Genomic DNA, 23,087 nt, shown 5'->3' on the forward strand with positions numbered 1-23,087 from the left:
ACACTTTTCATAGTGCTGCCGCCACCAACTCTCAGCCCCTCCCCTTCTATCCAAACCTCACACTGTCCTTCTACTTCCCCCACCTGCCCCCAGACCACTCTGAAGCAAATCCCAGACACCATACCCTTTCCTGCAGCATTCTTCAGTGTGTATCTCTAAAAAAGAAGGACTCTTACCTGTTTTGAAAACATAACCACAATGCCATTATCACAGTTAAAAAATTAACAGCATTTTCTTAATGTCATCCAATAGCTATTCAGCATTCAGATAGACCCCAATTGACTCATAAATTTCCTTTACAGTTGGCTTGTTCAAATCAGTGTCCAAATTCTTTCCTGCACTTTCAGGGGGCACTGGGATTATAGAAGGTAAATGCAGTTACAAATCCAGGGGTTTGAATACCTAGTCTCTCCTTAAGTGAGTACCTCAACCTCAGCAAACTTTAGTTTTCTCACAGAAAGTGGGGTAAATTCTGGGTCTCTGCTAGGGTCATTCAGAAGATTAGAGATAATGCATATGAAGCCCCCAGCCCAGTATCTAATACATAACAGACACTCAGCAAGCTGTAGCTGCTAGGATTATTCTTTTTTACCTGGAGACTTCTAAAGGGGACTTGGGCTGGGGTAGGCAAATCAGAGTTGGCAATCGTCCACAAAACAAAAGGCTCCTGGCAGGCCAGGCCCCCTGAGCGATTAAGATAGTACGTGTACCACATCCCAACATGGCAGCCTGCAGTCCAGGGGGCTGGGACCTCCTAGCTGGCTCGCAACTCAGCTGCCCAACAGCAGACAGCAGCTGCTGCAACTGGGGACCCACTGGGGATCCCACAGGTTGCCAGTCCGCTAGATGGCACTCTCTGCTGTGAGTCCAGGAGGGACCACTACCCCAACCTGCTCTGGCCACCGCCCAGCTCTGGGTGCCACAGGGGGTTGCATGCCACTGAAACACTGCAGATAATTTCTGAAAAGCATTTCTCAATATGTCATGCAAGATACAGCAGTTTTCTCTCTGCGTAAATCCCAGCCTGATTGCAGACGCAGAGGGAATGAACATCTCATGATCATTTGCTCAGGTCAGGCACGGGTATGTCCACTCTCTCTTTGAATCCTTGCCCCAGCTACATCTGATTTCCCTTTACTTTACAGATGAGAGGACTTTGAGAGGTTAGTGACTTGTCCAAGGTCAGTTAGGAAGCAGGACCCAGGATTCCAATCCAGGTCTGTCTGTTTCCTCCACATAATGGAAAGGCCAAAGGATGGATGTTAGGTGTGTTGGATGGATGGAAGCCTGCATCAGGATGCCGAAGTAGAGAGATGGCTGGCTGGTTGATGAAGGCTGGTGAGGTGGGTGAATGAATGCAAGTGCAGAGGGTGGGTGGATGGATGAATGGGAGAGAAGAGTCCGTTTCTCACCAAGATCGAAGGCTCACTTGATTTGTGAAGAGAGGTTTCCTCTGAGTGGAGCTTGCTGGTGAAGCTGTGCTGCCTCTGAGCATACTCACTGGCTCAGGGGGCTCTGGGACCACAGGTGGGCTGCCAGCTGATAGGGACCACGTTCCAGTTCTGGTGCTAGAGCTGCTCAGCTGCAGCTCTCTGTCCCAGCTGCTTTCACACTCACTGAGAAACAGAAGACAGCCTCCTTTCCACAGACTCTCCTGGGTGACTAAGCCCTAAGCCCAGCCCCATGCTCAGGCTTTTTCTAGGTCCTCGACGTGGTTGTCTGTCCTCTAACTCATCAGAACCACCCTCCATGATTGCACTTACCATCCTCAATCAAAATCAAAGGAAACTGAGGTTTAGAAGTGGTAAGTGCCTTGCCCCACATTGTGTAGCGAGCAAGTGCGGAACCAGGATTTGAACCCTAGTCTACTCTTCTAACAAACCCATACTCTTTTCCCATTTTCTTTTCTCTGTGACTGTGCCTGAAAAAGTCTGCACTCCTTGGGGTTCACCCATGTCAGACTCACCCTCCTGGCCTGTCAGGGAGCTGGGCTTCTACCCCCCAGACTTGAAATTTATTTCTCAAGTAACACCTTCTCTAGTGTATCCTACTTGTAACTACCACACATGCAGGGACCAAACATATCACTGACCTCCTGCAGTACCATCATCAAGTTACAAATTAAATTTCTGGTAGCTCAGATTATGACTGAATGCTCAGGGAAGCAGATGTAGACTCTAGAGCCCGAAAGGCTGCAAGGCAAGGAGAGAGGGAGTCAGACAGAGGGCTGAAGGGCGATCCAGCTAGTGTCCCCAAAGAGCTGGCTTAAATTCAGCAGATAATCTGCTTATGGGCTAAGCCATGTCACACACATCCAAGATGCTCAGATTTCAATCCCAGCTCTGCCATTTACTAGTTTTGTGAGTTTGGACAATGTGTTTAACTTCCGTGCCTCAGTTTTCCTCAGTTGTAATATGGAAATACCAATAGTACCTTATTAATGGGTACTTGAAGATTAAATGAGTCAAACATTTAAAGTGCTTGAAACAATGTTTCCCATTTGGTGAGGATGCAATAAATATTTCATAATTAAAATTATAATTGTTATCACTGTTTTCCTTGAGATGGCATTTAATATCTCTGACTGTTAAGAATCATTACCCACTTTTTACAGACAGCTGAATAGGTGCCCGTTGAGGTGTGTGAGCCTTTGCCTTTGGAGAGGGGTGTCGGTGAAACAGAAATATAAATTTAAGGCTAGACAATTTCAGTTCCCGTTACAGAAACAAGAGCTATATGCACCAATTGGACATGATCCGTCTTATAAAAGATTAAGCCCTGGGGCTTCCCTGGTGGCTCAGTGGTTGAGAGTCCGCCTGCCGATGCAGGGGACACGGGTTCGTGCCCCGGTCCGGGAAGATCCCACATGCCGCAGAGCGGCTGGGCCCGTGAGCCATGGCCGCTGAGCCTGCGTGTCCGGAGCCTGTGCTCCGCAACAGGAGAGGCCACGGCAGTGAGAGGCCCACGTACTACAAAAAAAAAAAAAAAAAAAAAAAAAAGATTAAGCCCTGGAATAGGCGAAACTCCTCTGGAGGGATTTTCTTGGGGGTATTGAGATTTTTAATGAGGTTGGATGGGAGTTGAGAAGAAGCTGAGTAGGTGAAGGGCAAGATGAAGAATTACAATTCTCTTGGTTCAACTTCATGGCTTCTAGAAGCAGTGGGCAAGTTTCCCATATATGCTCTGACCAAACTTCTTTCCCTACATTTTTTTGGGGGGGAGGTGGGGGGTAGAAAATAGCCACATTAGACGTGCTTCTTTTTTTTTTTTTTTTGGTGGTACGCGGGCCTGTCACTGCTGTGGCCTCTCCCGTTGCGGAGCACAGGCTCCGGACACGCAGGCTCAGCGGCCATGGCTCACGGGCCCAGCCGCTCCGCGGCATGTGGGATCTTCCCGGACCGGGGCACGAACCCGTGTCCCCTGCATCGGCAGGCGGACTCTCAACCACTGCGCCATCAGGGAAGCCCCAGACATGTTTCTTGTTTGGTTTTTTGAGGGTGGCCAGTTGGAACAAAGCATAGCTCTAGTTGAGTCTCACAGCATGTGGGGCATGAGGATTGGGTGACCCGCTCCCATTCCTGGGGAGAACATTTGCAACTTAAGCCTAGGTGGCGTGTGACTGCATGTGAGGATGGCACCGGGGGTGGGGGCTGAGGGCATTTGGATGCCCTAACAGCCAGGTGACAGGAGATCGGTTTAACATCTCTGCTGACTTGCGGGGCCACGTTGGGCATATGATCCCAGCATGACCTGATCCCAGAATCCATGCAAGTCCTGTGGGAACTGATACCACTGCATCTCCTCCAAGAAAGTTTACTTATTCATTCAGGATTATCGGTTGATCCTGGAGATGCCCTGTGCTCCTGGGGATGCCTGTGTGGGAGGTGAGACAAGCCCTCCTATTTGCCCACACATGCATTCACACGCTCACCTTGTAGGCTGAGAGTCAGGTATCAGAGAGCAAGAAATGCCACCAAAATGAGGCATTGGGGCTAACTGGGGAAGAGACACTGGGGCCAGACTTCCCGCACTGGCTGCCTTGCTCAGCATCTTCCTAGCTGTGTGACCACTTGTAAGTCGCTTTACTTCTCTGAGGCTCCATTTCCTCATGTGTAAAATGGGGCTAATCATGTCTTTGCTCAAATATCACCTTCTCGGTGACACTTTCGCCTTGTTGCTTTCTATCACTCCTTTTTTCCACTTTCTTTTTCTCCATAGTTCTCATCACCATCTTATATCCTGTATGTAGTACTTGTTTACTTTGAATATTGTCTGTTCCTGTCTCCACCCACAAGGAACTTAGCTCTCAGATTTTGTCTGTTTCATTCATTGCTGTCTCCCCTGGCCTGTAGCTGGCACAAAATGCCTGCTCGAAACTTTTTGGGGGATAAAAAAGAAAAAGATGCTGTTGAATTGTTCCCATCCCAGAGTATTGTCAGTGCCTGCAAAGTAGGCAGCATGGTGCCTGGTGGAGTGTTCATTCAGTGAATATTGGCTAATTTTGATTATTATGTCTTCTTCACAGGACTGTTGTGAGGATCAATCCAGATAATGTATGCGAAGGCATGCTGTGAATTCTGCGTGCCCAGGGCAGGAGGTACAGCATTAATGATCCTCTGCTACTTTGAGGGGACTTACACTTAAACTTTATGCTTTTCATTTTCACACCACCTGGGAGGGAGGGAAGTCCAAGAGATCACTGCCCCCTGAGGCTCAGCACGGGGAAGGGCCTTGCTGGAGGCTCACAGTGGGCTCAAGGCAGAGGCAGGAGCCTGCGCTGGGCTCCCCAGCCTAGGGGTCTTTCTACGTTTCCCTTATGTCAAGTCCCCACGTGGGTATATTTATGTACATATTACATTATATATGCATCGACATAATGGAAGTATGTTTTAACTTGTCATTTATTTTTTATCTTTCATGCCTCAGAGTTGCTCTGAGGCCAGCATGCTGGGCACCCACCAGCACAGTCTGGGAGGGTAGGAAGGAAGCTGGCTGTGTCTTGTCAGTAAGGGTCACAGTTTTTTGGTTTCTGGGAAGCAATGTGAACATCAAGAATCTCATGGCATGGACTCCCCCGAAGGCAGCCCCATTTCATGAAATGAATTTTAGTTTTCCAAAGCGCATCCCTTAGTTGGATTTCTGTTTTCCAGGGCACTTGTTTAAGCTTTGATGCCGGGTCCAAAAAGAACAGATCCCAACAATTTCCTGCCCGAGGCCCATCCTTTCCGAAACCCTCAGCTTGGCCTGAGCATCGAGATCATTCGTTTCTCTAATCAGATCGGGGGCTGTTGGACCCGCGGAGTGGGCGGCGTGGGGTGGGGGAAGGGCAGGGTGAGCGCAGGGTGGGAGCTGCTTGAGGAGCGGTCGGTATGCACCCTCACGTTGGACCCTCGAGGGTGTCGCTGTCCTCGGTCGACCAGTCGCGCAAGTCGGGGCACAAGGCAGAGAAGCCAGGTCACGTCTCTGCAGTTACACAGCTCATGAGTGCCTGCTGGGGTGGAACCTGGTCTGTCTGTCTGTCTAGCACCACAGCTGCTGCAGAGGGAAGAAAGATTTGGGGGATGGGCTGAGAGCCTGGGCTGGGAGTGGGGGTGGTCACCTGGCTGACTCTGGCATGAAAATAATAGCTGATGCTGCTTAAGGACTAGGGCTGTGACTGCAGGTGGGAAAACAGGCCCAGAGAGGTGGGTTAACTTTCCTGATGTGGCCCAGCTAGTCAGGATTTGAGGCTGGATTTGAGGCAGGCAGTGTGATGCCAACATATGTGCTTTAACCATCGGCCCACAGTGCCTCATGGCTGTGAGCACAGATTAAGAGGGCACGTGAAGTTCAAGGATCTGGGTTCGAGTCCTTCTACCACCCCTCTGCTGGGCGTGCCTGTAAGTCAGTCATATGTTTTTAATTCTCCCTCTTGACAAGGCCCTGCAGAGGCCCAGCCAGCCACTGAACCATGGAAAATATTTTTTAAGAATACATATGTGATAAAATTTTACATATATAAAAGGGGAAGGGGAGGGTACACAGGAGATGTGAGAGGGATTGTTTAAGGTAGAGGGCAGCAGGGGACCACGGGGGTGGAGCACAGGAGGTGGGGGCAGTGCGTGGTTATTGTACTACTTTTAATAATCAGTAAAATAAGAGAGGCATGTCAGGAGCAGGAATGAGAGTGGGTTGCGAACCAAGGATTGAGATTCATTCTCCACACCCGAGGGACGTGAAAAAAGAGAACAGAGTGGTTTGTGGTCCTTCATTTTATTATTAAAAATAATAAAAGAATAAAGAAATACTGTCATAATGGCCTTGAGTAGCGCAAGGGTGAAAACGTGTTCTGCATAAAAGGTGATGATGAATCCAGGTCTGCTCACCTGACATGAACGAGCAAAGAAGGTCTGGGCAATTTTCTTCCTTTTCATGGGGATTTGTGTTCCATAGAATGGGCACAATGGGGTTTCTCCGCTGGACAGGATCTTGGCTCTGGGGAAAGACACTGTAGACAGGTATAAGCAGGGATTCATGGGTGTTCGCTGCATAGTTACAAATGAATGAACGCACAGATCCAATTAAAGAGCTTACACCACTGATGAGAATGTGGTTTCAGACAAGTGTTATGAGTAATCTAGTTCTACCCAACAGTAGTTATTAAAAATAGTAGTATGAACACCCAATAGGTTCTAGGCTGTTGGGACTGTGAGTAGGAAGCATATTAACAGGTAGATAGAAAGTCATTGGTCTTGGGCTGAATGGTGGCTTCAGGTGTTTTTGATATATTGTTAGGAATGAATTAGATGAGAATAAAATACATGACAAAATGAAAGAGAGCCAAGAGCAGACCACCAAAGATCATGATTTATGGCTTATGGCTTAAGGTTAACCCATTTATGGACAATGGTGGACTACTTAAAACAACAAAACCAAAGCTCTTACCTCTCCGGATAAGAAGCCTTGGTCTATAAGGACTCATCGATGTTTTTGTTGTGGGTTAGTGCTGAGCTCCTGTGTGGTTATTGTGTTTCAAAAAATAAGTAAAAACAATAAAAAGGACAAGTAGGAGACAAAGATGAGATTATATCTGGAATCAAAGATGATTCTTACTTCAATTCTGCGGAGCCGAGTCCATCAGGAAGGAGACCTGGGCTGGTTCTCCTGAGTTAGAAGCATAGAGACAGATGCTTGTAATAGTCATTATTCTTGTTTTCGATTAAGGTGGTGAATTCATACATGTTTATTGTAATAAATACAGTTATTAAATGGAGAAATATGTACAATGAGAGCCATGCTTGGGCCAATGAGGAGACTGTGTCACGTGATTAATACTATGCTCCTCACCCGACGGCCGTTAGAAAATATCTAGGTTGTTTCATCCTTTTGAATATCTGCCTTGTGTTCCACAGAATGGAGGCCCCAGAGTGGGTCTAATGACACTCTGTTGATGAAGATCTTGGCTGTGACTTCTGCGGGAAATGAGCCATGGACCAACCAACGTGAGTGATGGTTAGTGCTGTTTTACGGTTGGGTGGTTGGTTGATGGGTGTGTATGAGCTATTAAACATGAATGGACACAAATAAAATCAAAGATGGCCAAGCATAGACCAATGATGAGACTCTGTCATGAACCTGGGTGATGAATCTCACTTGGCATAGCTGTCAGCAAATTAAAAAATAATATAACTGGGCTGTTCTCTGTGTAGTAAATGAGCAGATAAAAACAAATGATTATATATGAGTCATTATGTTAATTTTATACATGTATATGTATAATTACATTATACATTAATAATGTATGTTTATATAAATATAATTGTTACTTTTTCTTATTCTTGGGGTGAATGGTATGCCCATGTATCTTTACTGATTTATTAAAAAGTAAAGGATGCGTGCATAAATAAAATCAAAGATGTCAAGCATGGACTAATGAAGACAATGTATCATGACCCAAGACTTATGATTACACAATTCTGCAAATTTGAGGGACATTAAAACAACAAAAAAATTCTATACTATTTCATGTATTTTAATAGCATTCTACTATTAATTTATACACTACGGTTTATATAAACACTTTCCTGTTGGTGAAGTTTAGACTGTTAATTCAGTGAGAGATGCACATAGAAATGAAAAGAATTGGTAGTTTATTATATTTTGGGAAGATTCATGGGTGTTCTTTTAGGAGTTTTTTAAAAGGGATAAATAAAATTAAAAAGGGCAAAGCACAGACCAGTGAGGATAATGTTTCATACATTAAGGCTGATTAATTCAATTCTACGCAAGTGAGACTCATTAAAAATGATCCAGGCTATTCATTCTTTTAAATGGTTGCTTTCTGTTGCATGAAATGGACACACCATAGTTTATATAATCATACAACATTTATGAGAATTTTCACTCTTATTTGGGTGGATAAGGTAAAGAAAATGTAAGTAATAGTTGACGTTCTTAAATCTTCAGCTGGAAAGTGGTTTAAGGGTGTTGATAAGTAAGTAAATAAATGAATGAACAAATTAATGAATAAAACGAGAGGGCATACATGGGCTGATAATGATTCATTATTCCAGAATTAAAATTATTCTAATTCTGTACATTCCAGGTCCATTTAAAGTATGTGTTGGTTAAGGAGCAGATATTCATTATTCCTGTTTTTGCATGGTGGTGTGTTGCATGTTAATTTCAGTGCTAAAAAAATTAGTGAATGTATAAAGTACAAAGAAGCCAAAACGGAGACTGGTGATGAGAATGACCCAAAGATTAGAGGATTACAGTTAATTTAGTTCTGTGCTCTTGACTGCCATAAAAATAGTATGTTTCATTCCTTTTACCAGATATTTTGTATTTCACAGTGTATATGTACCTAGTTTATTTAAACATCCTTCCATGGAGAAAGATCTAGGTTATTAACTCACCGAGTGAGGAACACAAAAGGAGATGAAAGATAACGTCAGTGTTCTACCTGTGGAGTATGAGACTGGGTTTATGGTTGCTAATTAAAACTCCTTTAGAAATGCTCGACTCAAACCAGAGAGAATCAGCATAGACCACTGATTAAGAATTATGATTAATCCCCTCTAGCTTCATTAGAAACAGTTCTAGACTATTACCTAAGGGTAAAGAATGTATGTTAGTGCTGTCCAATAGAAATTTCTGCACTGATGGACATGGTCTGTAATTTGTTCTGTTCAATATGGTAGCCATTAATTACATGTGACTACTGAGCACTTAAAATGTGGCTGGTGTTCATGGGGAACTGAATTTTTAATTTTACTTTATTTTTATTAATTTGAATTTAAATAGTCATATGTGGATAATGGCTACTCTATTAGTTGCATTGGATGGTTGGTTAATGAGAGTTTCTTGAATATTAGGTATGAATAATTAAATATATAAATTAATAAAGAGGGTTGATTATGGGCCAGAGATGAGAATATACCATGAGAAAAAGATTATAATTAATCCAGTTCTGCACAACTGAGATTCACTGGCAAAAAGTCTTTGGTTCATGAAAAATAGACATAGGCTTATTCATTTATTTTATCAACTGTGAAGTATTACTTTGAATGTGTGCCCCATAGTTTATGTGGACATTTCTCTAATATTGAAGATCTAAGTATTTTGGTGAGAGAAGCTCAAAAATTTATTGTCCAAGTTGTAACTGGTGAGTTGAATAGTGGTTTTGCAGATATTCATTATATTATCATTTATTTCAAAAAATGAATAATAAATAATAGAGAGTCCATGTGTGGTGCAAGGAAGACAGTATGACATGTACCAACGTTTGTGATTAGTACATCAATAATAACTGTGGTTCATAAATAAAACATCTCTTTTACATTTTTTGGTGAGGAACATACAGACATATGTACCTATAAGCAAGGACCAATAAAGAAAGTATATCACGAACCAAATATTTATATTAATACATTTCTGAACAACTGAAACTCATTTTATAAAGGTCTTTGTTTCTCTCCATTTATGGGTAAGAATTACAAAGATTTATCTACCTATCCTTTATATCCATACATATTATATATACATATTTTATAGATATGGATAAAAATTATAGTTTTTCTTAGGTTTGATGGTACATTCATGGTGACTTCATTGACATATAAAAAAACCAATACGTGAATAAATTCTTAAAAATAAGAGGAAGGAAATGTATGAGTTAGTCACTGTTGCGGCAGTGCTGCAGAACAAGCAACCCACAATTTCATTGACTTACAAAACAGCAATTATTACAACAATGTCAATATTTATTCCTCACATATAGATCTGTGGGTATCTCGTAGCAGTTGTGCTCCAGGCTGTGGGTTGGGTTCACATCTGCCCAACTTGCCTTCGTTTTCAAGGTTCTTAGATAAAGGAGTTGTAGTGTCTGGGCCATGCTCTTCTCACAGTGAAAGCTTGACGCTCCAGAGGGCAAACAAAACCACGCCTGCACATTTAAAGACTTTGCTTTGACATGGTTTAAGTCATATCCACTCATACTCCATTGGGCAATGCAAGTCATACGGCACAGCATCAGTGGTGTGGGGAAGGATAGTCTTCCTATAGAGGATAGGGAAGGGAGAGGGAATATTTGCTGAAAAATGACATAACTTACCCCATTTCTCCCAACTGGTGAGAAATGTTTACTTCGTGTTCCTACATGAAATACAATCATTCTCTCTTCAAAACATCCCAGAAGTCTATGAAACCAGTGCTTTAGTTTGTAGTCCAGAGCATCTTGATTCACTTCTGGTTTGGATGTGACTCTTCTTTATTCAGAAACTTACAAATCAGAGATGGGTTATCTGTCCCCACATGGTAAACATACTGTGTTGGAAACACCCCCACTTGCACAGGGAGAAAATGGGAGGCACAAAGCAGTTCATTCCAACTCTACTGGGCAAAAGATGTGAGCTCTCCTACCTGCAGCTGTCACCTGTATAGGAGGGAGAACAAAGGTGGATGTTGGTAATGGCCGCCATTCGTATCCTTCTTGTAGGTGATCAGTTCAATGATGTTCATTGACATAAACGTTGAGAGTCATTAATTAAGTTAAAAAATGGAGTGTTGTTTGTGGTCAAAGGGGAGAAGGAGGGCCAAGCACAAGGCAAGGATTATGGTTGATTCAGTATTTCACAACTAGCATTCATTTAAAAAGTTTACATCAAATACTGTTCACTCTTTTTTATGCCTGATTTCTGTTCTACAGAATGAACGCACTAGAGCTGATCAGCCATCCTTAACTGATGAAGGGCTTACCCCTGTGGATAAGGAGCATGGAGGCCGATGTAAGTGACAGTCAGAGTCCTTGTTCTTGGTTTGGATGGTTTGCTCATAGATGTTGACTGTATTACTTAAAAGAAACAAATGGCTTCATTCATCACTTGTTGTATAACAGTAGACCACGCATGAACCAGTGTTTAGAGTGTGATATGAACCAAGAATCGTGATGAATCTAATTCAACACAACTTAATTCCATTAAAAATACACCAAGGCCATTTAATTTATGTTACTGGCATTTTACTATTCCATACTCATGTTATGTCCACTGTGACTTCGACTTAGACAGTCCCCACTGACAAAGATCTATGCTGATAACTGGTCGAGACGGTAGCACGTAGGAAGGGGGAGAGATATCATCAGTGTCCTATTGTGGAGGAAGATGGGAGGCTCAGGAGAGTTCACTGTGTCATCTGTGAAATATAGACAAACTAAAAGTAAGAGGGCTAAGAACAGGCCAATGAAGAGTGGGGGATTGCTGTGTAGCAAGAATGTTGATTGATTCACATGTTATTGATCATTATAGAAAGACATCTGGTGTACTATTTCTGTGGGAAATTAGCCTATGGACAAGTGCTGTTCAATACAATGACCACTAGCCACAGGTGGGTACTGAGCACATGGCTAGGCTGAATTGAGATGTGACCTATGTGGAAAATACACACCAAATTCAGAAAAGTTAGTACCAAAAAGTGTAAAATATTTCTTTTTTTTTAAATATTAAAAAAAATATTTATTTATTATTTTTGGCTGCGTTGGGTCTTTGTTGCTGTGCGTGGGCTTTCTCTAGTTGTCTAGGCGTTCGGGCTTCAGTAGTTGTGGCTCGCGGGCTCTAGATCTCAAGCTCAGTAGTTGTGGTGCACGGGCTTAGCTGCTCCGTGGCATGGGGGATCTTCCCGGACCAGGGCACGAACCCGTGTCCCCTGCATTGGCAGGTGGATTCTTAACCACTGTGCCACCAGGGGAGCCCATAAAATATTTCTTTAATAAGTTATTTATACTGATTATTTGTTGAAATGATAGTATTTTAGATCTATTGGGTTAAATAAAATATACAGTTATAATTGATTTCACCTGTTTCTTTTTAAAAATATAGATTCTAGAAAACTTAAAATATGTGGGAGGCTTGCGTTATATTTTTATTGGCCAGCACTGCTATAGACTAATGAGAGGGATACTCAGGATCTTTTCCTTTATGTTTTTCTGACCCATGGGTATTGATTGTATTATTATTAGTCAACTAATGGACCAATTAATGAAAAATGGATAAACGAATGAGAAAAATGGGAAAAAGCACGCACTAAATATTGAAGTCTATATTGACACAAGGATTATTTTAAATAAAGCACTAAAGCCCATAAAAACAATGTAAAGTGGTTAATCCGTCTGGGTAATGAACATATGAACAGATGTGTGTAGTAATCAATGCTGTTGTATTGGATTGGTGGTGTGTTGCTGGTCTTAACTTTTTAAATTAATTAATTTATTTTTTTAAAGAAAATGACATGGACAAATAGCTGATTAAATAACCAACTAAATAGAAGAGGGTCGAGCATGGCAGGTGTCAAATGAAGGCAGCATAGTGATAATGGTATTGGTCAGTCTTTTTGGCACCATTGATATCCACGGCAAAAAAAATCCAGTCTCAACTCTGTGGGAAATGAGCCTCTAGTCAGTGATTAGGAAGTTCGCCAGGTCTTAATCTTAGACCTTGAGTCTCCCGAGTATTGATTATGTTATTACTGTTTAAGTGAATCAATGCATAAATTAAACAAGTGTATAAATGACTGAAAGAAGAGGGCAAAGCATGGACCAATGATGCAAGAACTGTTACTAATATGTTTGTGAAGCACTAAAGTCCATTAAAAAAGGCACTGACATTCATTTTTTTAAAAAGGGAAGATATTTACATAAATAAGAAAATTAAAGAGAGCCAGTGTTGAGATTGTGTCAGATGATAAGAATTATGATTAATCCAGTTTATTCATTGAGTTCACTAAACAACAACAAAGATCTAGTTTGTTATCTCTGTAGGAAATGAACAGGTTGACAGATATTAGTTTTTTTTTTAACATCTTTATTGGAGTATAATTGCTTTACAATGGTGTGTTAGTTTCTGCTTTATAACAAAGTGAATCAGTTAGACGTATACATATGTTCCCATATCTCTTCCCTCTTGTGTCTCCCTCCCCCCCCCCCCAGGTGGTCACAAAGCACCGAGCTGATCTCCCTGTGCTATGCGGCTGCTTCCCACTAGCTATCTATTTTACGTTTGGTAGTGTATATATATCCATGCCACTCTCTCACTTTGTCACAGCTTACCCTTCGCCCTCCCCATATCCTCAAGTCCATTCTCTAGTAGGTCTGTGTCTTTATTCCCATCTTACCCCTAGGTTCTTCATGACCTTTTTTTTTTTCTTTTCTTAAATTCCATATATATGTGTTAGCATACAGTATTTGTTTTTCTCTTTCTGACTTACTTCACTCTGTATGACAGACTCTAGGTCCATCCACCTCACTACAAATAACTCAATTTTGTTTCTTTTTTTCAGAGTTTTTGATCAGTTTCTTTGGATTCCAAGCTATGGATTGTAAGGGAATGAATGAATACATTTAGGTCACAGTCAGTTATTTAAAAGGGGGCAAATCATGGACCAGTGATGAACACTTTTAAGTTATAAAGCAGGTACATCCTTCACTGCTGGTGTCCATGTAAAGAATATGAAGTCTAGACTCCAACCTGTTTGTTTAAGGTTCACAGATAAATTCATGTCATAATGCTTCAGTCTGGGTTGCTTGTGGGCTTACTATTTTTTAAGTATAGTTGATTTACTATATTATTTTCAGCTGTACAGCATAGTGATTCAGTATTTTTGCAGATTATACTCCATTATAAATTATTACAAGATAATGGGTATAATTCCCTGTGCTATACAATATATCCACAAGTTTGTTTTCTATTATCTGTTTCTGTTTTGCATATGCATTCATTTGTATCATTTTTTAGATTCCACACATAAGTTATATAGTATTTGTCTTTCTGTGTCTGACATATTTTACTAAGCATAATATTCTCTAGGTCCATCCACATTGCTGCAAATGGCAGAAATTCATTCTTTTTTATTGCTGAGTAATATTGCATTGTGTGTATGTGTGTGTGTGTATATAATTTTGTTTATCCATGTGTCTCTTAATGGGCACTTGGGTTGCTTCCATGTCTTGGCCATTGTAAATAGGGCCGCTATGAACATTGGGGTGCATATATCTTTTTCAGTTAGTGTTTTCATTTTTTCCAGATATATCTCAGGAGTGGAATTGTTGGATGATATGGTAGTTCTATTTTTATTTTTTTAAGGAATCTTCATACTGTTTTCCATAGTGGCTGCACCAGTTTGCATTCCCATCACCTCCTCTCTAACATTTGTTTTTGTAGACTTTTTGATAATAGCTATTCTGACAGGTGATACCTCATTGTGGTTTTGATTTGTATTTCTCTAATAGCGTTATGAGCATCTTTTCATATGCCTGTTGGCCATCTGTATGTTTTCATTGGAAACACGTGTATTGATGTCTTCTGCCCATTTTTTTTCCTTTTTTTTTTTTTTGTGGTACGTGGGCCTCTCACTGTTGTGGCCTCTCCCGTTGAGGAGCACAGACTCCGGACGCACAGGCTCCGGACGCGCAGGCTCAGCGGCCATGGCTCACGGGCCCAGCCGCTCCGCGGCATGTGGGATCTTCCCGGACCGGGGCACGACCCCGTGTCCCCTGAATTGGCAGGCGAACTCTCAACCACTGCACCACCAGGGAAGCCCCTTCTGCCCATTTTTTGATTGGGTTGTTTGTTTTTATGATATTGAGTTATATGAGCTTAGATTTACTCTTGTTAATTAACGATAGGCATATGATTAAATTAATCCATGACTAATCAAATTAAATGATAGATAAGCAAATAGATAAATACATAATAAGGGTCAAGAATGAGCACTGGCAAAATGTGCCATGAAACAAAATTTTAGATTAACCTAACTTTGTTTCTTCTTCAATTTTAAAAATTAATTAATTAATTAATTAATTGGCCATGCCCTGTGGCATGTGGCATCTTAGTTATCTGACCGGGGATCGAACCCATGCCCCCTGTGTTGGAAGCTTGGAGTCTTAACCACTGGCCCGCCAGGGAAGTCCCAGATTAACCTAAGATTGAACAAGTGAAGTCCATTAAAAAAAAAAAGATAAAAGAGGGTGCTTCATTCATTTTACAGTTGTTTACTATTTTGCTTTATTTATTTATTTACCACTGTTGATTTACACATTCCGTCAGAGATAAAGATTTAGGTTTCTAATCTATCAAGAGGCAAAACAGAAGGAAAGATGGAAAATTGTTAGTGAAGTAAAATGACATGTTCCTGGAGTGTTTTGTTGCACATTTAAAATTTGAACAAATTAAAGAAAGATTAAAGGACCAAGAATGGGCATGATGAGTTTGGGTTTGCATGAAGACTGTTGATTGATCCATATGTACTACAGTGGGGTCCATTGTAGAAAGAGTGTATTAGTTCTGAGAGAAATGAGCAAAAACCAGAAGGTAGTAATGTTCTTAGATCTTATTCTTGCTTTGTGGTGATTCATGGATATTGATTAATTATTAGTCAATCAGTGAATGAATTAATTAATGAATTAATTAATAAACAAATGTATAAATGAATAAAGAAAAAAGTCCCAAGCCTAGATCATTGATGAGTACTCTGAGGTGTCCAAACCAAGGATTTTGATTAAACCCCATAACTCTGAGGTCCGTTGTAAAAACAAACCTAATTTCCTGCGTTGGTGGGACATGAACTTGTAGCTGAAGTTAGGAATACAGGCATCTTGCTCTTAGCTTTGATAGATCTTAGGTATAGATCCTTTTATTACTGAATCAGTAATGAGTAAATAAATAAATGTATTATTTAATGAAGACAAAGAGGGCAATATAACCACCAACAATGAGAGTATCTATTGGAATACAGATTATTCTTAAAACATTTGTGAGGAGTTGAGTTCTAATAAATGAAGGGTCCAAGGCATTTAACATGTTGATCAGGAACCTATGGGCAACTCTATGTAAGAGTCAGTGTTGTTTCTGGATTGGTGGTTGTTAATTTTATTAAGAAAGGGGGAAAAAGGGAAACGTAATAATTGATTACAGAACTACTTAATTAAAGAAAATCAAGCATGGGCCAATATTAAGAATTCATGACATGAGAGGATTTATGATTAAATCAGTTTGTCTCAACCAGTACCATTTTTGAAAAACACATCTAGTTGTTATTCTGTGGGTATTGAGTTTTTATAAATTTATTTATTTATGACTGCATTGGGTCTTCATTGCTGCACGCCGGCTTTCTCTAGTTGTGGCGAGCGGGGCTACTCTTCGTTGCAGTGCGTGGGCTTCTCATTGCGTTGGCTTCTCTTGTTGTGGAGCATGGACTCTAGGTGCGTGAGCTTCAGTAGTTGTGGCACGTGAGCTCAGTATTTGTGGTGCACGGGCTTAGTTGCTCTGCAGCATGTGGGATCTTTCCGGACCAGGGCTCCCCTGCATTGGCAGGGAACCTGTGTCCCCTGCATTGGCAGGCGGATTCTTAACCACTGCGCCACCTGGGAAGTCCGTGGGTATTGAGTTTATGGGCAGATGGTAGTGTTATTTAGGACTCCTACCTGGGGTATGTAAGTGATATTATTGTTAGTGAATGAAGGAAGAGGTTATTTAAAAGAGGGCAAACATGGACCAATGAGGATATTGTGTCATTAAAAATGGTTTACTAATCTCACTGTACTCTTCTGCCGTGCATATAAGTAAAAGGGGACTGAGCTATGCCCACTTTGGGTAAAGAGCCATAGAGATAGTTACCTATAATTGTATTTTAGACCAGTTTGCATTTGCTTTGAAAAAATGAACAAGTTATTCCATGAGTAAATAAATAAAAAACAAACAAATATATGAATAGAGTCATAAAGTAGGGTCAAACATTTTGAGAATATATCAAGAAACAATGATGTAAATTTACCTCATTCTAATCAAGGAAGACCTATAAAGAAGGTAATATGGGCTCTTACCTATGTGAGTAAGGTTTAATAGAAAGAATTTGGAACAGGCATAGTTCTTAATTATTCTATTAGGATGTAAATTTAGCAGTTGTCATCATATTATGTACATTAATAATTAAAAAATAAATAAAAGAGGGCCATTCTTGGGCTAATTGAGTGTGATGAAAACAGGGTTTTATGATAAATCTGTTACAGTAAGACTAAGGTCTCTTAAAAAAATCTACACTGCCTCTTCAATTTTCTAAAATCTGTTTTTTACTGCACAGATTCAATATACCCCAATCTGATTTATTCATTACCAATGATGAAGATCTCGGCTGTCACTTCTGTGGATAAAAAGCAAAGGGACTCATGTAAGTAAAAAAGTTTGTGTTCTTGGTTTGAAGGTAATTCATGTGGTCCATGGAATTGTTTCAAAGGAATGAGTGGCTACTGCAGACATAAAATCAAAAGATGTCACATATGGACCACTGCTGAGAAGGTGTAATGAACCATGCGTTAAGACTGATCCATTTTAGTGAAACTGAGATCCGTTAAAAACAAAGTTGGAGGGTTTTGCATTCATTTTCACGGTTTCTTAATGTTCCATTTTATTTTTGCACAACATTTTAAGAATATTTCTCAGTTGATAACAGTCTAGGTTGTTAAATCATGGAGGAGGGGGCACCTAGAAAGAGAGAAAGTATTGTCAGTGCTCTAGTTGTGGGGTAAGATAGTAGTTTCATTGTAGGACTTTTAAAATATGAAGAAATTAAATGAAAGATGAGCAAGTAGGGAGTAGTAAAACACATGGGATGGGCATGAAGCAAGGTTATTGATTAATCTATATGTGAAACACTGAGAGCCAATTAAAAATAGATCTCATTTGCTAGCTCTGTGGGGAATAAATAGCTGTAAACAGCTCTTTGCAATATTCAAAGATCTTGCTCTTGGGTTTTTGTGATTCACGGGAATTATTATTTTTTAAATCAATGAAACCATGAATGAAATAATCAGTAAATAATGATTGTATAAACAATCCATAAACAAGAGCTTGGATCAATGATGAGAGTTCTGGGGTATATGAATCAAGAATTTTGATTAAACCCTAACTCTGAGGTCCATTAGAAAAAGAGTTAGTTTTTCCCTCTAAGGGAATAGAGTTCAGAGCCAACTGGGGATCTGTTCTTAGGTCTTGGTTGTTCCTGGTTATGGTGTGTATTGATGTAAATGAATCAATGAATGCATGAATGAATAAATGAATAAATGTGTAAGTGAATGAAGACAAAACAGGTTACACATGAGTGTCCATGTTGGCATTCTGGGTTGGTGGGAGGATGATCTAGTCATGTATTTCTGTGGGTAATCAGCCTGTGGGCAATTGTTAGCATTTTTGGTGTTCAAGTATAGATTCTCAGGTAATTATTTATGGTTATAAGTTATTGAATTAATATGATTGTATCTCAAATGATTATTTAAAAAAGGGCAGACTATGAACAAATATGGAGCATGTGATGTGAAGTAAGGTTAATGACTAATCCTGGTCAGATTATTCCATTGAAAACTAAATAAATAAATGAAAGGATTTGTAAAGTCATAAAGTAAGATAAAGCTAGGATTATTTGTGAGAATGTGCCATGATGCTAGATTTAAAATGTATCCAATTCTGCACAAAGTTCATGAAAATAATTAGTAGGCTATTAACTAAGAGCGGGGAGTATACAGCCATGCACCGTAATGTTTAAATGCCTTGTTCTTGAGTTAGGTGTTGGATTCAATGATGCTTGTTACTACATAGCTTAAAATTAAAAATAGAATAAGTTGATAAATTAAAAAGGATTGCAGCTTTTGCACCAATAATGAGAATGTGATATGATCCAAGTTTATGATTAATCTGGCAGTGCAGAGCTCACATGCATTTAAAAACATCTAATATAGACTATTTAGAATTGGCCTTTTCCTTTACTGAATGAACATACCACAGCCAACTCAATCATTTTCTGATGGCGAATATTTTAGCTGTTGCCTTTGTCAGTAAAGAGCACAGAGACCAATATAAATAACTGTTAAAGTTCATGTTCTTAATCTGGGGAGTTAGTTCTTGGATTTTCAAGGAGTTATTTTTAAAAAACTGGTTTTACATATATAAATAAAATTAAAGAACACCAAACATCGACCAAGAATGGGAATGTTATGAACTAAGGTTCATGCTTAATCATTTTTAGGCCCACATAATATCCCATTTTAGTTTGACCCCCAAATATATTTAGAAATCCATTCCTTGATGAAGATCAAGGTCATTTACCTGTTGAGGATGGAGAACATAGGAAGAAAATTACATTGTTTTAGTTGTGAGGGAAGATGGTGGTTCATAGTTTTTATTCTACCATCTTTACAATATGGACAAATTAGGTAAAGAGACAAGCAAAAACCTTTGATCAATATGGCGTTGCTATGAAGCACAACTGTTGATTAATCTGTACATGCAACACAGAGGTGCATTGAAAGAAGATATTAAATGTATTAGTTCTGTGGGACAAGTGTGAACAGACCTTCCTTAGTAACAATCACTCATCTTGTTCTTGGCATTTATAATTCATGGATATTGATTGTATTATAACTTATGCATGTAAAAATGATCCTGAAAGGAAGATATGAATGAAGAAGACAAAAAATGCAAAGTCTGGATCCATAATGGGTGTCTTGGGGTGTCGGAATTAAGGATTCTGATTGAACTGTATAGCTCTGAGGTCGTTATAAGAAGAGATCTAGTTATTCACTCTATGGTAAGTGTGCTTGTGGCGTAAGAAAGGAATATTCAGGATCCTGTTCTTGGGCTACGTGTTCCTTGGGTATGGATTTTTTTTTTTTTAACATCTCTTTTGGAGTATAATTGCTTTACAATGGTGTGTTAGTTTCTGCTGTATAACAAAGTGAACCAGCTATACGTATACATTATCTCCCCATTTCTCCTCCCTCTTGCATCTCCCTCCCTCCCTTCCCTATGGATATTTTTTATTATAAAGGAAACAATGCATGAGTAAAGAAAGACATGAAGGAATGAAGAAAGACAAGGAAAGCCATACACTGTTCAATTATGAGAGTATGTTTTCAAATATTTCTGAAGCACTGAGGTCTAGGAAAATAAATATGTCAAGGTTTTACCTCTTTCAGCAGGGAGCAAATAGACAAGTATGCCCAAGATTGAATGTTGTTATTATGGATTGATGGTGGGTTACTGATCGTTTATTTTGTTAAGAAAAGGGCAAAATGTTTGCACAAATAATTAAATATCTAATGGAAAAAAAAATCGTGGACCAGTGATGAGAATAAGTCCTATAACGAGAGTTATGATTAATTTAAGATGGTTGACTGTGGGTATATGATCACATGTTAATATTATTGGAAAGTTTTTGTCCAGTGGGTTATAATTATAATAGTGACATATTATAATTATATATTGCTGTTAGTGAATGAATGGATTCATATTTTACTTAAAAGATGCAAATCGCACACCAATGAGGAGCTCTATTATGAAATAAGCATAGTGATTATCCTGTTTTACACAGTTGATTTCCATACTTTAAAAAAACTCTAGGCTTTTCCTATTTTGCATAATGTGCACATAGACAGATGCACATAATAGTATTTTGTTTCTGGGTTGCTGCCCAATTTAGCATTTTCTGTTTTCTTTATATAATGAGCAGCTGGTGAACTTACTCCATGAGTAATTAAACGAATGAATGAATGAGTGAGTGAGTGAATGAATACATAAAGAAGAGTCAAGTTTGGGCCATGAAAAACAAGGATTAAAATTTGTCCAATTTGCACAAGAAAGATTCATTAAAAAGGAAATCTGAGTTAAAGTTCTGACTTGTGGGTTAGATTGTGGATTCAGGGGTGTTCATTATATTGCTTAAAATGAAAATTAAATAATTGAGTAAAAAAACAGTGATATTCTTGGGTCAAAGAAATGAAACAAGTTTTAGGTCTCATCTAATGAAGAAGCATTTGGCTGATACCTCTCTGTTTAAGAATCACACATACCAAGGTGGTTAACATTCAAAGTTTATGTTCTTGGTTAGGGGAATTTGCTCATTTGTGCTCACTGAAATATTGAAAAAATTACATGGCTAGATAAAAGTATAAAATTAAAGAAGGCTGTACATTACCAATGACAAGAATAGCTTATGAACCATAGGTAATGATGTTTAATTCACTTCTGCACAACTGATGACTCCTACAAAAAGATGGAAGTGTTTCACACATTTTCAGAGATGTTTGCTACTCTCTTTTATATTTACATGCCAGTTGATATCAACATTTTTCCCTTCAAAAGATCTCGGTGAGAGGGAGCACATATGTGCTACATTGAAGGTCATTGCAAAGAGATCTAGTGTTATTGGCTCTATAGGAAATGAGCATATAGATAGATCATAGTACCATTCAAGGATCTTATTTTCAAGATTCCGTAATTTATATGTAGTGATTGTGTTATTATTGGACTAGTGAATGAATCAATAAACAAAGGGATAAAGGATTGAAGAAAAAGAGTGCTGAGCTTGGACCAATGATGACTCCTAGAGTGGGGGTTCGGTCTGAATCCAAAATTGTAATGAATTCCTATCTCAAAATCTGTGGTCTATTGAGTAAAAGGCATAAGGTAAGCTCCCTGGGAAATGAACTCACGAATGGATAAAGAAATATGTAAATGAATGAAGATAAGGAGGGCCACACAGAGACCAATTATGAAATTATGTAATAAAGATGATTATTAGTGCCTGTTTGAAACACGGGGTTCCATAGATGAAGAGATTAAAGCTCTGAACCCTTCCGTAGGGACAGTATAGACAGAGATACCTAAGAGTCCAGGTTGCTGCTTTCATTGTTTGTTTTAATTAGAAAAGGGGGAAAAGAAGTTTACGTAAAGGGTTGCTTAAATAATTGTCTTATTGAGAGAGGGCCAAACATGAACCAATACTGAGACTGTGTCACATGATCAGAGTTATGATTAATCTAACTCTATTCACTGAGTCTTATTTTTAAAAAAATCAAAAGAGGATTTAGTCAGTTATGTCCATGGACCATGAGCACTAAGCAGGCTATTCAATGCTCTTATGCAGTGCCTTGGTTTTCATTGATATTGATATGTTGCTGTAAGAGAATGAAGGAATGTATTTTATATATAGATTAGTTATTCAAAAGAAGGCCAAGGAAGGGCCAATGAGGAACATGTGTTATGAACCAGAGGTAATGATTACTCCAGTTATACCCAAATGTTGTCCAGATAAAGAACAAGAATTCTGGGTTTCTCCCCACTTTGGCTAAAAGTGGTCAAGCATGGACCAATGGGAAATTCACATGGAGAAATTCTTTAGAAAAATGGGTAACTAATTTATTTCATGCCTAATTATATACGCGAATCAATAAATGAATCACTAGATATATAAATCAGAAAAAATTGTGTGAATTGGTGAGAATATACCACAAAACAAAGATTTACATTTATCCAATTTTGCACAAGTGAGATCCATTAAAAGCAATCACCAAGCTGTTAAATTTATGAATAGGGAGTTTGTAGATACAATTTATGATAGATAAAGTTTCTTATTCTCATATTGGTATTCATTGTATTATTTAAAAATAAAAATTAAATGAATCAACAAATAAAGAGTGCCATTCTTGGGCAATGATGAGATTATTAAATGACCCAAGTTTATAATTAATCAAATACTGAAAAACTAACTTCCATTAAAGAAAATCT

The sequence above is a fragment of the Mesoplodon mirus genome (assembly GCF_964341445.2).
Source record: "Mesoplodon mirus genome assembly, chromosome: 4".
In the NCBI taxonomy this organism is placed as follows: Eukaryota; Metazoa; Chordata; class Mammalia; order Artiodactyla; family Ziphiidae; genus Mesoplodon; species Mesoplodon mirus.